We start from the raw sequence: 14,126 nt of genomic DNA on the forward strand, positions 1-14,126 counted from the left end.
TTGAACACCGCAATTCGTCGATATTTACCTTTCCATATGACGATGAACAGCCTGGGATGTCTGGAACTAGCAGCGCTAAACGCATTTGCCTGGAGGTAAGACTCACTCGACTATATTACTGATAATGATAACACACATTGATACAGTCGTTTGCAGTAAAGCACCACATCTCATAGGAGTTGTATATAAGTTGGCTGTTTACAAAGTAAATCTGCCTTCTTTCGCATGTTTTTGTCGCATGTTTTTCTAACGTGCCGGCGACTCTAAAACTCGACTCCTCAGCAGTGAATAAGCAAAGTTGGCAATTTAACATTAGATAGACTAGCTACGTTCTATATACTGTTATCAATGTTTTACGATGTTTCAAATGTTTATTGAACGTATCGCATTTCAGACTCAAACGACGTCTGCTGTAGCTTTGTTCTCGTCGTCAGATGATGAGGAACACCAGTCAGCAACAATGATGTCAACACCAGTCAAGAATCCTCCTTCTGTCCAAGCACAGTCACCAAGCACCTCACCCCCACATCGGCGTCGTCATCAGAAGATGAAGGTGTAAAGGACTGGCGTGAAAAGATTATTGTCAATGAATCCAGCCTCATGTCACTATTCAAATTCAAACACAGGTGAGAATAGATGCCCTTTTTCTCTCGCATATTAACGGCCAAGTTAACGGTAATACACTATGGGGGAAGTGGACATGTCTGCAAGGCATTTACACAACAAAGAAGTCAGTCGATTAGCCTGGCCTCAGTATCAGACTGCAAACAGACCTGCAAAGGTGAACTATCTTAACCTCTCTCAGTTAGAGAGAGGAAGCGATGTATCTTAAGATAAAGGGAGAATCTATACAATTCCTTTTAATGTGATTAGTAATTATATAAACACGGTTATGATTGATATTTCCACGACACTAATGAACATGTTTTAATTAGTCCTATCCATTCTCTTTTTAATTGCACACAGGGCCACTGGAGATCTTTCATAGTGCTCTCCTGAAATACCTCCCCAAACGCCAGGTCTTCTCATATGATGGAATGAGGGAGAGGTGCCACCTCGCTATCCTAGAGCAGTGATTCTCAACCGGGGGTACGCGGACCCCTAGGGGTACGTGAGGGTATTGCAGGGGGTACGCAGAAAGATTATAAATTAGCCTACAGCATACCAAAAAAAAAATACATATATTATGAATTTTAATAAGCCCCTAAGTCTGTTTTGGCATCCGCGATTAACAGTTCTTCCTCAGTGATTGTACATCATATGAAAAGTGGCGACATCAGACCTATGTGTCAGGCGTCTGTAGTTCACGTTTGCCCTTTAAAAAAAAGGTTTTCTTGCTGCGGTTGCGCGCAAAGCTAGCTAACTTTAGCTGCGAACCGAATGTAAACATGGATGCATGGCTAGACAGGAGTAAACGTCCAACTACCGCTACTGCTACCGTCGTCCCGGATGCGGGCACAGGGGAGCAAAGTGAAAAAAGGAATAAAGAGACCACTACCAAACACCGGCAGTACAATGAGAAATACATTTTGTATGGATTTAATTGTACATCGTCTGTTCCACCTCAGCCTCAGTACTTTTTTTGCGGTGAAGTTCTGTCAAATAATCCAATGAAACCAGCCCATCTGCAGCGGCACCAGAGCATCAAACACGCGGGAAATGTAGGTAAGACCGAGCAAATGAAAAATGTCTGAATTCAAGTCAAGCCAGACTACACTAAAGAAAGCAGCAAATGTGTCAAGCAAAGCATTGGAGGCCTCCTATGCTGTGTCATTACTTGTGGCTATGTCAAAAAAAACACATTCAATTGCCGAAGATCTGATTCTCCCTGCCGCTATACTTTTGGTTGAAACTATGCTGGACAAGAAAGCAGCAGATGTGCTGAAAACCGTTCCATTATCAAACAACACAGTCTGTCGTCGGATCGATGATATGGCCACTAATATTGTTGAGCAGGTGGTCAATAAAATGAACAGAGCAGGTCAGTTCCCTTTGCAGTTAGATGAAATGACGGATGTGATTGGGGAGGCTCAGCTCTTGGCCATTGTGCGCTGTAAAGAAGAGTCGGACATACATGAGCATATTCTGTTTTGCAAGAAGCTGATGAGACAGACAACCGGCGAAGAAATATTTGAGTTGATTGACAGCTTTTTTAAAGATAACAATCTGGAATGGAAGTCATGCAGTCACATCTGTACTGATGGCGCGGCTGCAATGACAGGGAAAGTGCGTGGGCTGCATGGTCGTGTCATGATGGTGAACCCCGAAATCAAGTGGAATCACTGTATTATCCACCGGGAGGCTCTCGCAAGCAAAAGGATGAGCCCTGAAATAAGTGCTGTTATGGATGATGCAGTTAAGGTGATTAATTACATTCAGTCCAGGCCTATGAATCACTGATTGTTTCAGGGTCTTTGTCAAGACAGCGGGGCAGAGGACGATCAGCTGCTGCTTCTTGCTTGTTGTCTCGCGGCAAAACCCTACAGAGGCTTTTCGAACTTCACGCCGAAGTGTCTGCTTTCTTGAAAGAGCACATGCACCCTCTTGCGGTTGTTTTTGAGAACACAGGCTGGGTTGCACGCCTTGCATATCTTGCCGATGTCTTCTCCAAGCTGAATGAACTCAACCTGTCACTTCAAGGCATGGACTCACACATACTTACCAAGTATGACAAAGTAAATGGATTCATACATAAAGTCACCTTGTGGGAGAAGAAATGTGACAATGGAGATGTGTTCTGTTTTCCACTCGTTGTTACCCATCTTGCCACTACTGATGCTGAAAAAAATCCTTTAGTCAAAATCAGGAGAACACATCTCCCCAAACTCAAAACTGACTTCAACCAGTACTTCCATGATATCGAAGAAAAGTCAGAGCAACTGGACTGGGTGAGGAACCCCTTCAGAGGCACTGAGGGCAGCAGCAGCCTTCCTGCCAGACTGTAGCAAAACCTGGTGGATTTGTCCTTTGATCGTGTGCAAAAGATAACCCATGCTGAAAAGTCATTGACTTTGGTGTGAAGTTGAAAAGAAATCTCCTGAGCTGGTGAAATGTGCATTAAATGAACTATTGCCTTTTGGATCAACTTACATGTGTGAAGTGACCTTCTCAGCCCTGACTCACATGAAAACCAAGCAGAGAAACAGACTGAATGTGGAGAGCATCTTGGTGGAGGCTGTTGCCACACTGCTCCCAGAACTGTCAAAGCTTTTGAAAGACAAGCAAGCGCAAGTGTCTCATTAAACTGAATAAAATACATTTTTATAAATATATAATTGTATATGGTATTATTTAAATGAGCAGTTGGATTAGATATAAAGACAAAGGGTTAAATATAAGTACACATTGAGGCGAATAATCCACATGAGAGAGGGGGTACTTTTAACATGGAAACCAGCTCAGGGGTACACTGGTCAAAAAAGGTTGGGAACCACTGTCCTAGAGCACAATGAAAACATTGTGAAAAGGAAACAAGCCACCACAGTGACAGGTGTGTTACCATGTGTCTTTGAAGAGTATAATAATTACAATTAGAAAGTTCACAGCTAACTCAATAGGCATACGTTGCTGAAAGGTTTAATCTATTCCTGGGGAGAGAAGTCTACTAGACAAATCTTCATTCAGATTTTCTGTGTAATCATTTCCTTGTCATTTACAACCACGGTTCAAACGGGTGTACTGCAAGATGTCCAAGCAATGGATATTGAAAACAATCTTCACGCCACACACCACCCAGTTTATTGGATATCTTATCAAGAGGGTCATGGACAGAAGACATGACCCTAACCACAAGTTTTAAGTCCCAACCTCCTCACTCACCCTGCCACAACCTGCTTTGTCACCCAACATTGTTCCTGTACCTAAACCACCAAAGGAGGCTGCCACAACTTTGTTCCAAAGCCGCTTCTGAGACCTCTTCCCACAGCACCCAACTCCATCTCTCTCTACTCTGCTCTTCTGGGACACGTCCAGCAGTGCATTTTTAGATTCTCCCTCTACTGTATATATATTATCATTTATTTAGTTTTACCCTGTTTATTTAAATTTGTTGTCGACCCATGACACAATTCTTTCATTTGTGAATAAAAAATACAATGTAACTCCTGTAATGTAACGTCTGTCTACACCAAAGTTCAACATTATAAACTTGAAAGGAGGTAACTGATATGCACCTAACGGTAACGCTTTATTTGAAGGTGTGTACATAAGACTGTCATAAGACTGTCATAACCATGACATGACACCTGTCATGAACATTATGAATAGTTATGACTGTTGTCATAAAGTGTCATTCGGTCAATTATGTCACCTTTAATGCAACATTGACATTGTATGAGATGTCTTTGTTATGACAACCTGACATAAGCTGAGACAAAATAACTTGTTGATGTCTTTGTTATGACAACCTGACATTAACAAAGACAAAATATCTTGTCGATGTCTTGGTTATGTCGACTTGACATTAACCAATAACATGGCTTCTTATAATATGACATGTCATAAACATGTCATAGTAGGCTTAATAATCAAATGTAAATAAACTATTTAGATTTATGTAAGATTACATTAAACAGTCATATGCGGAAGGTTTTGACATTGACTGTCATGAGACCTTTATTATACTGTCATGAATGATTCTGTTTGCCTCAAGTAAAGTGAAACAATTTGGACATTTCAATAACATGTTATGAAGCGTTATTACACTGTCTAATGCCTTTACAACAGGATCATGAATTATTCTGTTGGCCTCAAGTAAAGTGAAACAATTTGGACATTTCAATAATATGTCATGAAGCGTTATTACACTGTCTAATGCCTTTACAACAGGCTCATGAATGATTCTGTTGGCCTCAAGTAAAGTGAAACAATTTGGACATTTCAATAATATGTCATTAAAAGTTACTACACTGTCTAATTTTGACATTGACTGTCATGAGACCTCTATTATACTGTCATGAATTATTCCCTTTACCTCAAAGTGAAACTATTTGGACTTTTCAGTAAATGTTATTACACTTAATGACACACACAACAGTGTGCAGTAGTCACAACTTCATAAATGTAACATGAAGCATGTGGGTATTACATGAGGAAATACCTAAACAAAAGCAATATAAGTCAAGAGAGTCTCTTTTATTTACATTAAGACACAAAACAATAAATGTATACAGTGGTGGCCAAAATGATCATCATGTGTTTACCAAATCCGAATATTAAATCAATGCTCTGCTGTCGTAGAAAACACTACCGCTTCAGTCAAAAGGTGCTGCTCGAATCAAAAGAAACTTCCTCTGAGCTACTTCAACCTAACAACCCTTACACTTTGACCTAAGCTGTTTTTGCACATCATGAAAAAGCCCGCCCAAGACACCATTATAATGGCGGACACCTAACCAGTTGTGCCACTCAATCATTTTGAGGTGAATCTTCAGGGCCTCAGGAGTCCGATTACCTCTATGACGCCATATTTCTAGTTTGTATTTCTGCCATGCACGCTCAATATGTTGGGTATGAGCACCACTGCCTGGGTCGACAAAGTTCCTCTTATGGCAGACAGAATACTGTTCAAAACCATAGTTAGAAAGCTGCCCTTTGAAAGCACGCCATTCATCAGTTGGGATGGATGTTCTTGGTCTGACGTGTTTTTTGATTTGGTGGGTTTTCCGTGTGCGGTCCCTGACGAGCCTCAGAGTGGGTCTTCTGGAGGTCCCATCTACCTCCAGCATGCCGAAGACCCACTGGCGTTGCCTTCTCCAAGTGTTGCCACATTGGCCACAATGGTACTGCAAAGTAAACAAAAAAAGGAACAAAGAAATATACTTTAATAAGGGTTGGGCAATTTCATTTTTAACACATTGGTATCCATTCCACTTACGGTATACAGTATTTTCATGCTATTTAAAAAATAAATAAACAACATTTCGGACCAAGGCGTAATCAGCACTGTGGAAAAACAACTGCACACACAGTATGTTACATGGCCTAAAGTTCTGCACAGTCTAGAAACAAAAAAAAAAAAAAGTCACAATAACAGAGTGCCACAATATTTATATAATAAGTAAATAGAGGAACAAGAATATACTAAAAACACAGGTAATGATACACACAGAAAGAAACAATAGACAAACATAAAAACCTCTCATGCTGGGTTAAAGCCAATGAGCCAATCAAAAATTAGTCTTAAGATGTGATTAAAAAACAGGCAGTGTGGGGGGCCGTCCTCACATGGAGGGCCAGCTTGTTCCACAGTTTAGATGCTGAAACTACGAAAGCTCAGTTCCCCCTGGGCTCAAGTGTGTGCTTGAGACCATCTTTAAATATCTGGCTATTTTTAAATAGCCAGGTGCTAGGCTATTTAAAGATTTTAAAGCATATAATAAAATCTTAAAATTTATTCGAAAATGCACAGGGAAACAATGGACGGAGGATTGGAGAAATGTGTTCTCGCTTTTAAATGCCAGTTACAAGCCAAGCGTCAACTTTCTTCACTTCATTAATGCCTCAATTGATAAAAATCTTGATTTGACAACAGAGTTCACTTGTTTATCTATTATGTTTTTATTTATGTTAATTAAAGCCGGAATTAGTGTGCACACAAGGAAACAGTGGACATCTGAATCATTCTCCTCAAATTACTAAAAATTATAAATGTGCGATGACGACCACCAATTTTCATTCCTCTCTTACGCAGTCAAGTGAGGGCAGCAACACACACGTCAAATGTAGAAATATTAAAGTTAACCTTTAACAATGCCTTAGTATGGAACTGAATATTCTGTATGCACAATGAATTAAGTTTGTTTTGCATTTTCGCACACAAGCCATTAATGTACCGTATTTTCATTGAATGTGTACCACCTAAGTTTGTATCAATGTTGAACCCATTTGTTAACAGTGGGTTGTGACGATAGACTGTATAAAACAGGATGAGTATGGTAATATCTACCTTTCGGAATGTTTTTGTCATTCTTGTCAGCGTTTTGGAGCTTGCTGCTATCCCATCAGTGACCATGGCAAGCTGCTTAGACTTGTGCAAACCTAAAAAAAAAATGAAATGGACCTAATTGGAGCAACTCAAAATTGTACTGTTACAATAAAAGCCTGGCCTGCATAATTGCCTGTAATTGAATTGGGCTGACATGAAACTAAAAGCAAAGAGTACAAAGAGTACAATGCTTAAAATTTGTTAATTAATTCCAATTTTATTTTAATCAATAGAAGAATAACATTTGAAACGTTTAACATTTTGAAAAATGAAACTATACCGGAGCATGAACTACAACTTTTACATGTTATCATGTAAAAATTTCTTTTTTTACAACAATTGCCGTAGCCTTCAAGATCTGTGCTAGCGGTGCAAATGTGCTAGCCGCTATGTAAACAGCACTCGACCGGAAATGGAAAACAGGTGGGCCACTATGAATCATGGAAAATAAACGATCGTAGAATAAGGTGGTTATGAAAATCGTTTTCCTTCTTCTTTTAAGTTGCCTCGCCTTAATTTACACTTACATTTAGGGCATTTAGCAGACGCTTTTATCCAAAGCGACTTACAATAAGTGCATTTGTTACAATAAGTACATTTGTCATAAGAAGTGAAACAATATATCGCTGTCGGTACAGTAAAGACGTTCATAGAACCAAGTGCAAGTATTACAATCGCAAGTATTACAATCTCCTTTCCCTCATCTGACATCGCAGGGCTTTGTCAGATGAGGGAAAGGAGAGAAATAGCTGAGTGTCGTCAGCATAGCAGTGATAGGAAAAGCCGTGGGATGTAATTACAGAGCCCAGAGATCTGGTGTAGAGGGAGAACAGAAGAGGCCCCAGTACCTTGTATCAAGCGTGCAAGGTTTGGACAAGGAGCCATTCCATGTTAGCTGATAAGTGCGATTCATCAGGTAGGACGTGAACCAGGAAAGGGCAGATTCAGCTATGCCAAGCTCGGCGAGAGTGGCGAGGAGGATCTGGTGGTTCACAGTGTCAAATGCAAATGCAATGAATAATTTCAACTGCTATCTATCCTTGTTGAATCGCTTGATAGGGAGGGGGAAAAAACACAGGGAAAAATGCGGAATTCCAACTATGACACTCCAGTGATCGATGTGACTATCCACCAGTCTGTGTTTACTAGCCGCCTTCCATCTCTAGCGCATTCAATCATCATAAAGTAACTACGTCAGTTCCCCTGTCGTTCTGGCGGGCGCGGACACAGGCGGGTTCATAGCGCGGACACTAGAGATGGGATTTATGGCTCTTTGAAGGGAGCCGGATCTTGAGGAGCCGTTCAAAAGGCTCATTAATTTATTTTTAAGAAGCTAGCCTACTGGTAACCCTTTTTATCTGGGAAATGATCACTGAGAGGAATGATAGGGTAAGATTTGGATCAGAATTATTCAGACTTAGAATATTTAAAATATATCTGAGTTTGACATATTTTAAATATTGATTATTATTTAATTTAACATGTGTGGACTAGATTTGAATGTCTGATCTGCATTCATTGCAAACATTCCACAAGGTGGTGCTATATCCCTCTGCTTTGAAACTGAGATCACTATATTGGATCTTTGTATACATTGTGTCGAAGTGTCACCTTTTTAATTGTAGCACAATAAAAACTAAGCAGGCAATGAACAATGAACTTCAATACAAAAATATAATGAAAAATTAAAAATATATTAAAATAGAAAAACAAACAAGTTTCTTTCAAGTATAACACTGCAGAGGACTCCTGAACTGTCCTTTGCAACATTAGTGCAAATCTTAGTAAACAATATTTTTAGAAAGAGATGCTGCTGCGCTTTCTTTGGCTCATAGTTGCAGTACTCTGCCTCCGCCTCACGTGAAACAAACAAACGTGTTTCCACCACGAGTGCACTCTGCACGCTCTCCGTCTCAGTGGAGTAGGAGGAGGAGCTTGTGTGCGCATGCTGTGAACGTGACAGCGATAAAAAAAATAAAAGAACGAAAAAGAACGGCTCACCACTGCGACTCGGTTCCCATCGTTCATGTTAAAGAGCCGTTCAATAGATTCGGTTCGTTCCTGAACTTCACAACTCTAGCGGACACACGCAGTTGAAGAAGCAAGCGAAGAGTTTGGATATTTCGTGTGCATTGCACCAAAAATGGCGTGGTAACCACCACAGCAATGGACCACTGGGAATGCTTTTCCATGAAATGTCAGTCTTATTTGTATGACGCAGAAGTCTCGGTTAAATTAATTTGATTAAGTCAGGGATGAATGTATCTGTTAAATGTTTATCTTTTTTTGTTTGCTGATTTAATGCATAGTAAGCAACTTTGTTGTAACTGGCATTGATGCACAAGCCTATATTTATGTAATTCTTAAAATGAAATAATTTACCTGGGGACCTGGTTTTGTCTTTGTACTTTGTTTTGGTTCAGTGCAGTAACCTGAATGCCATTTTGAGTCTTTTCTGTATGGCTTGGCTGTTTGCTATTCAAAATAAATAAACCTGCATTTGTGATAACTTGGCTGTCTTCTAACTACTAGTTGTATGCTGTAATGACTTAACTAAATGTGAAGAGGTTGCAACTTTAGAATAGGGAACATATTTTGGGTTAACAAGACTTAATTAATAGTTAATACAGGTAATATTACCACTTGTAGATCTGCGTTGTATTCCATAAGAATAGATTATATAGTGGGGCAGTTTAGCTAGGAATTATATGTATCCTTATATATATAAGGATTGTGCATTTTATGATCAAAGCGTCAAATTTGGTGCACTTGTAGCCAAAGACATATTGAACAAAATTAGATGTGGAGGCACAACAAATTTTCAATATGGCGGCATTTCCAAGATGGCCGCCAGTGACCGCCTGTTTTGAGATTAAATTTCACATTAACAATGGATAATAGGTGATAGATACATTAAATTTGGTACAATTATAGCCAGAGAAATGGGGAACGTATCGAGGGATCAAGACTTTTGAATATTGTGGATTTTTCAAAATGGCCGCCAGTGACAACTTTCTTTAGATAAAATTTCATATTATCAATGGATAATAAGAGATAGAAGCATCAAATTTGGTAGTTATGCTCAAAGACACAACGGAAAAAAATACAGATATGGACCCATCATACATTTTTAATTTAAACATTTTTGCAGAATGGCTGCCAGTGACAACTCTTTTTAGATCAATTTTCCTAATAATGATGCATAAATGATGTATGTTGGATTTATCTACTAAGCAAAGCATTTGGGAACCTTCATTTGAATTACTTTTTTTTCAATATGGTGGCAGCCAACCAAAAATGTTCAAGATGGCGGGCATGCATGGTCACCTAGGAAAACAGTGCTTTCAATACAATTGCATTTATCTTATTTGGATATCACTTAGGGTTAGAGTAGGGGTAGTCTTTTTAGATTTGTTTACGTTCACATTTCCACAAAATAAAATTGTCCTAAATAGAGTGGATGTCAAAGCACAACAAGGGCACACTGGTGACACCACTGCTGTGAAACTCAGCACTGCTGTGAAACTCAGCTAATACACTCACTTATTCACTTATTTTTGGTAGTTTAGTGATAGTTTAGTGGTAGTGTAGTTTAGTTTACTAAATGCTATCTAATGTTAGCCCCACATCTAGTTGTTGCAGGTGTAGGGTAGTTATCACATCTGAACGTTATTGTATCCCATACGTTAATGTGCTTTAATAAAGGTGGTAAAACCATAGTCCCTCGGCCTTTACTTAAGAAAATGGCGAAGAACTTTAAAGTTGTGAATCCTTGATAACGTGGCGCCGCATGAGTGGCAGCCTGTTGCAACAGCTCAGTACCTTTCTTTGTTTTTGCTAGTTCTAGTGTTCCTTAATGTTTTTTGTCGGATGAATGCGCCTGTCGGTACACAGTTTCTGAGGATGGTGCTAGGTACTCTACTCTATTTGGAACTTGGTAATGTTACGTCGGGAGACCCATTCAGTCATGGCTCCATTGTTTACACTTGCAAACAGCTGGTAGCACTATACTATACAACGGTGCTTCCCGTGGACAGACCGGTTATCCCCACGGAATTAAGGAGGCGGAAAAGGGGCTGTAGAGCTGGAGTCAAGTGCTGGGAGAAAAAGAGACGCTACAAAGCACCAATTCCTTCCGTCATCATGGGGAACGTGAGATCTCTCCCCAATAAAATGGAAGAGCTATCGGCACTAACCAGACTGCAGCGGAGATACCGGGAGAGTAGCCTTGTTTTCCTCACAGAAACATTGCTGAATGATCTCACCCTTGATTCGCATGTGACACTGGATGGTTATAAACTTGTGAGAGCGGACAGGGGGGCAAAGGAGAGTGGTAAGAAGAAAGGGGGTGGACTGGCGATGTATGTAAATAACAGATGGTGTAACCCACATCACATCAGTATTAAGGAGCATCGTTGCACCCCAGACATAGAAATACTTGCGGTCAGCATCCGTCCTTTTTATCTCCCTAGAGAATTTTCACGTCATTGCCATTACCGTGTACATCCCCCCGTCGGCCAATGCTGCCTCTGCTTGCGAGCTTCTACTCAATATTGTATCACAGTTACAGACATCCAAATTTCAAGCGCTCTTTCTCATTTCTGGGGATTTTAACCACGCCCCCTTGTCTTCCACTCTCCCCACATTCACCCAATATGTCTACTGTAACATCATAGACAATACAACTTTGGATTTTTTTTATGCTAATATCAAAGATGCATATTAATCAATACCCCTACCCCCATTGGGCTGTTCTGATCATAATGTGGTCCACTTGACCCCTGGTTACATACCCCTAGTAAATAGACAACCACCAACTAAGAAGTATATAAGGAAATGGTCTGATGAGGCAAGCATGGCTCTCAAGGACTATTTTGGAAGTACTGTACAGTCCTCACGGGGAAGATGTAGATAGTAAGACTACTTGTGTCACAGATTACATTAATTTCTGTGTGAATAACACTGTACCTGTAAAGAGGGTACGATGTTTTCCGAATAATAAACCCTGGGTGACCCCTGACCTGAAAAACTTGCTGAATCTGAAAAAAAGGGTTTTTGCATCTGGGGATAAAGAGGAGTTGAGGACAGTTCAAAAGGATGTGAAGAGGGAAATAAGAAGGGGAAAGGACACCTACAGGAGGAAATTGGAGGAGTGCCTTCAGAGTAACAATGTCAGGGAGGTCTTGAGGGGTTTGAATAATATCTCAGGCCATAGCAAAGTAGGAGGTAGTGGACCTGAAGATGGGGACAAGGAGTGGGCTAATAAGGTAAATCTATTTTTTAACCTATTTGATACTGAGGCCTCCGCTACCACTCAAGACCCCGTCCACCAGAACCCAGCCCAATCGGCACCACCAGCCTACACCACCAGCCTGCTCCACTCTGGGGTTACCCCCCACTTCCCTCCTCCCACTTGTCCATCTCCACCTCCAGTAGTGCTCTTCACTTCACATAACCCCTTCCCACTGACTCAGGGCGTGTCTCCCCAGCCTGCGTGGGTCTCACCTCTCCCCCCGGCCTACCCATAACTACAGATCAGGTGAGAGATGTGTTGAGGAGGATGAAGGTGAGGAAGGCTACGGATACTGACAGGATTAGCCCCAGACTGCTTAGGGACTGTGCTGATGAACTCTGTGGGGTCTTTCAGTACATTTTTAACATCAGCCTAGGTCTGGGGAGAGTCCCAATCTTGTGGAAGACTTCCTGTGTTGTCCCTGTCCCCAAGACAGCGCACTCCAGGGAGCCCAACCACTTCAGGCCAGTGGCTCTGACATCACATCCAATGAAGGCCTTGGAGAGGATTGTGCTGAACCACCTAAGCTGCCTGGTGGGCAGTGAGCTGGATCCCCTCCAGTTCGCTTACCGACCAGGAGTTGGTGTGGAGGATGCAATAATCCTCCTCCTCCACCGTTCGCTCTCTCACCTGGAGAAAACTGGGGGCTCTGTTAGAGTCATGTTTTTTGATTTTTCCAGCGCCTTCAATACAATCCAGCCAGCACTTCTGAGGGTGAAGTTGGAAGGAGCGGGGGTCGACTGTCATCCTGCTGCCTGGATCATTGACTACCTCACCAACAGACCACAGTACGTGAGGCTGCGTGGCTGTGAGTCGGATGTGGTACTCTGTAGCACGGGGACCCCACAAGGAACTGTGCTCTCCCCTTTTCTCTTAACCCTGTACACTTCGGACTACAGATACATTACAGACAGTTGTCATCTCCAGAAGTTCTCCGATGACACAGCAATTGAGTACAGAGGGGTCATCACCAGCTTTGTTGAATAGTGTGGAATAAACCATCTTCAGATGAACACCAGTAAGACAAAGAAGATGGTGATTGACTTCAGCCGTAAGGCACCACCAATCGCACCAGTGAACATCCAGAGAGGCAACATTGAGGTGGTATCAGTCTACAAATACCTGGGTGTTCACCTCAACAATAAACTGGACTGGTCACATAACACAGATGCGTTGTACAAGAAGGGCCAAAGTCGTCTACACTTGCTGAGAAGATTGAGGTCTTTTGGGGTGTGCAGGTCGCTGTTGAGGACATTTTTTAACACTGTTGTTGCATCTGTCCTTTTTTTATGCAGTAGTAGGTTGGGGTTGTGGGTTCACTGAGAGGGACAGGAAGAGACTTAATAAGCTGGTGGGAAGGGCTGGCTCTGTCCTGGGCTGTACACTGGAGCCTGTTGAGGTGGTAGGGAAGAGGAGGAAAACAGTTCCTTTAGTAAAAGATTATTACACCTAGCATGTAAGAAGGAACGTTTCCGAAGGTCTTTCATTCCATCTGTCATAAGACTCTATAACACATCAGTTATGAAACATTGTGCTACCAAAATAACACTTCAACTAAATTAATAATGCAATACCTGAATTTAATAATGTGCATTTTCCACTGTACATTTGTGACAAAGTATTTTATTCTGTAGTGAGGCACCTCTTGGCCTCATTGATTGTTTAGCTCATGGGCGTGTGCAGTTTTTGCCCTTATGGCATGACATTGTAATCACAGTGTGATTTATTTATATTTATTGTATTTATTTTATTTTGTATTTGTGAAAAGCGTGTGTCGCATTTCCCCAGATGCTACCATTTAGCCATTTACCTTTGCATACACACATAGCACCACACTACAAACAACCA

Source organism: Pollachius pollachius, assembly GCF_949987615.1.
Source record: "Pollachius pollachius genome assembly, chromosome: 18".
NCBI classification, from domain to species: domain Eukaryota; kingdom Metazoa; phylum Chordata; class Actinopteri; order Gadiformes; family Gadidae; genus Pollachius; species Pollachius pollachius.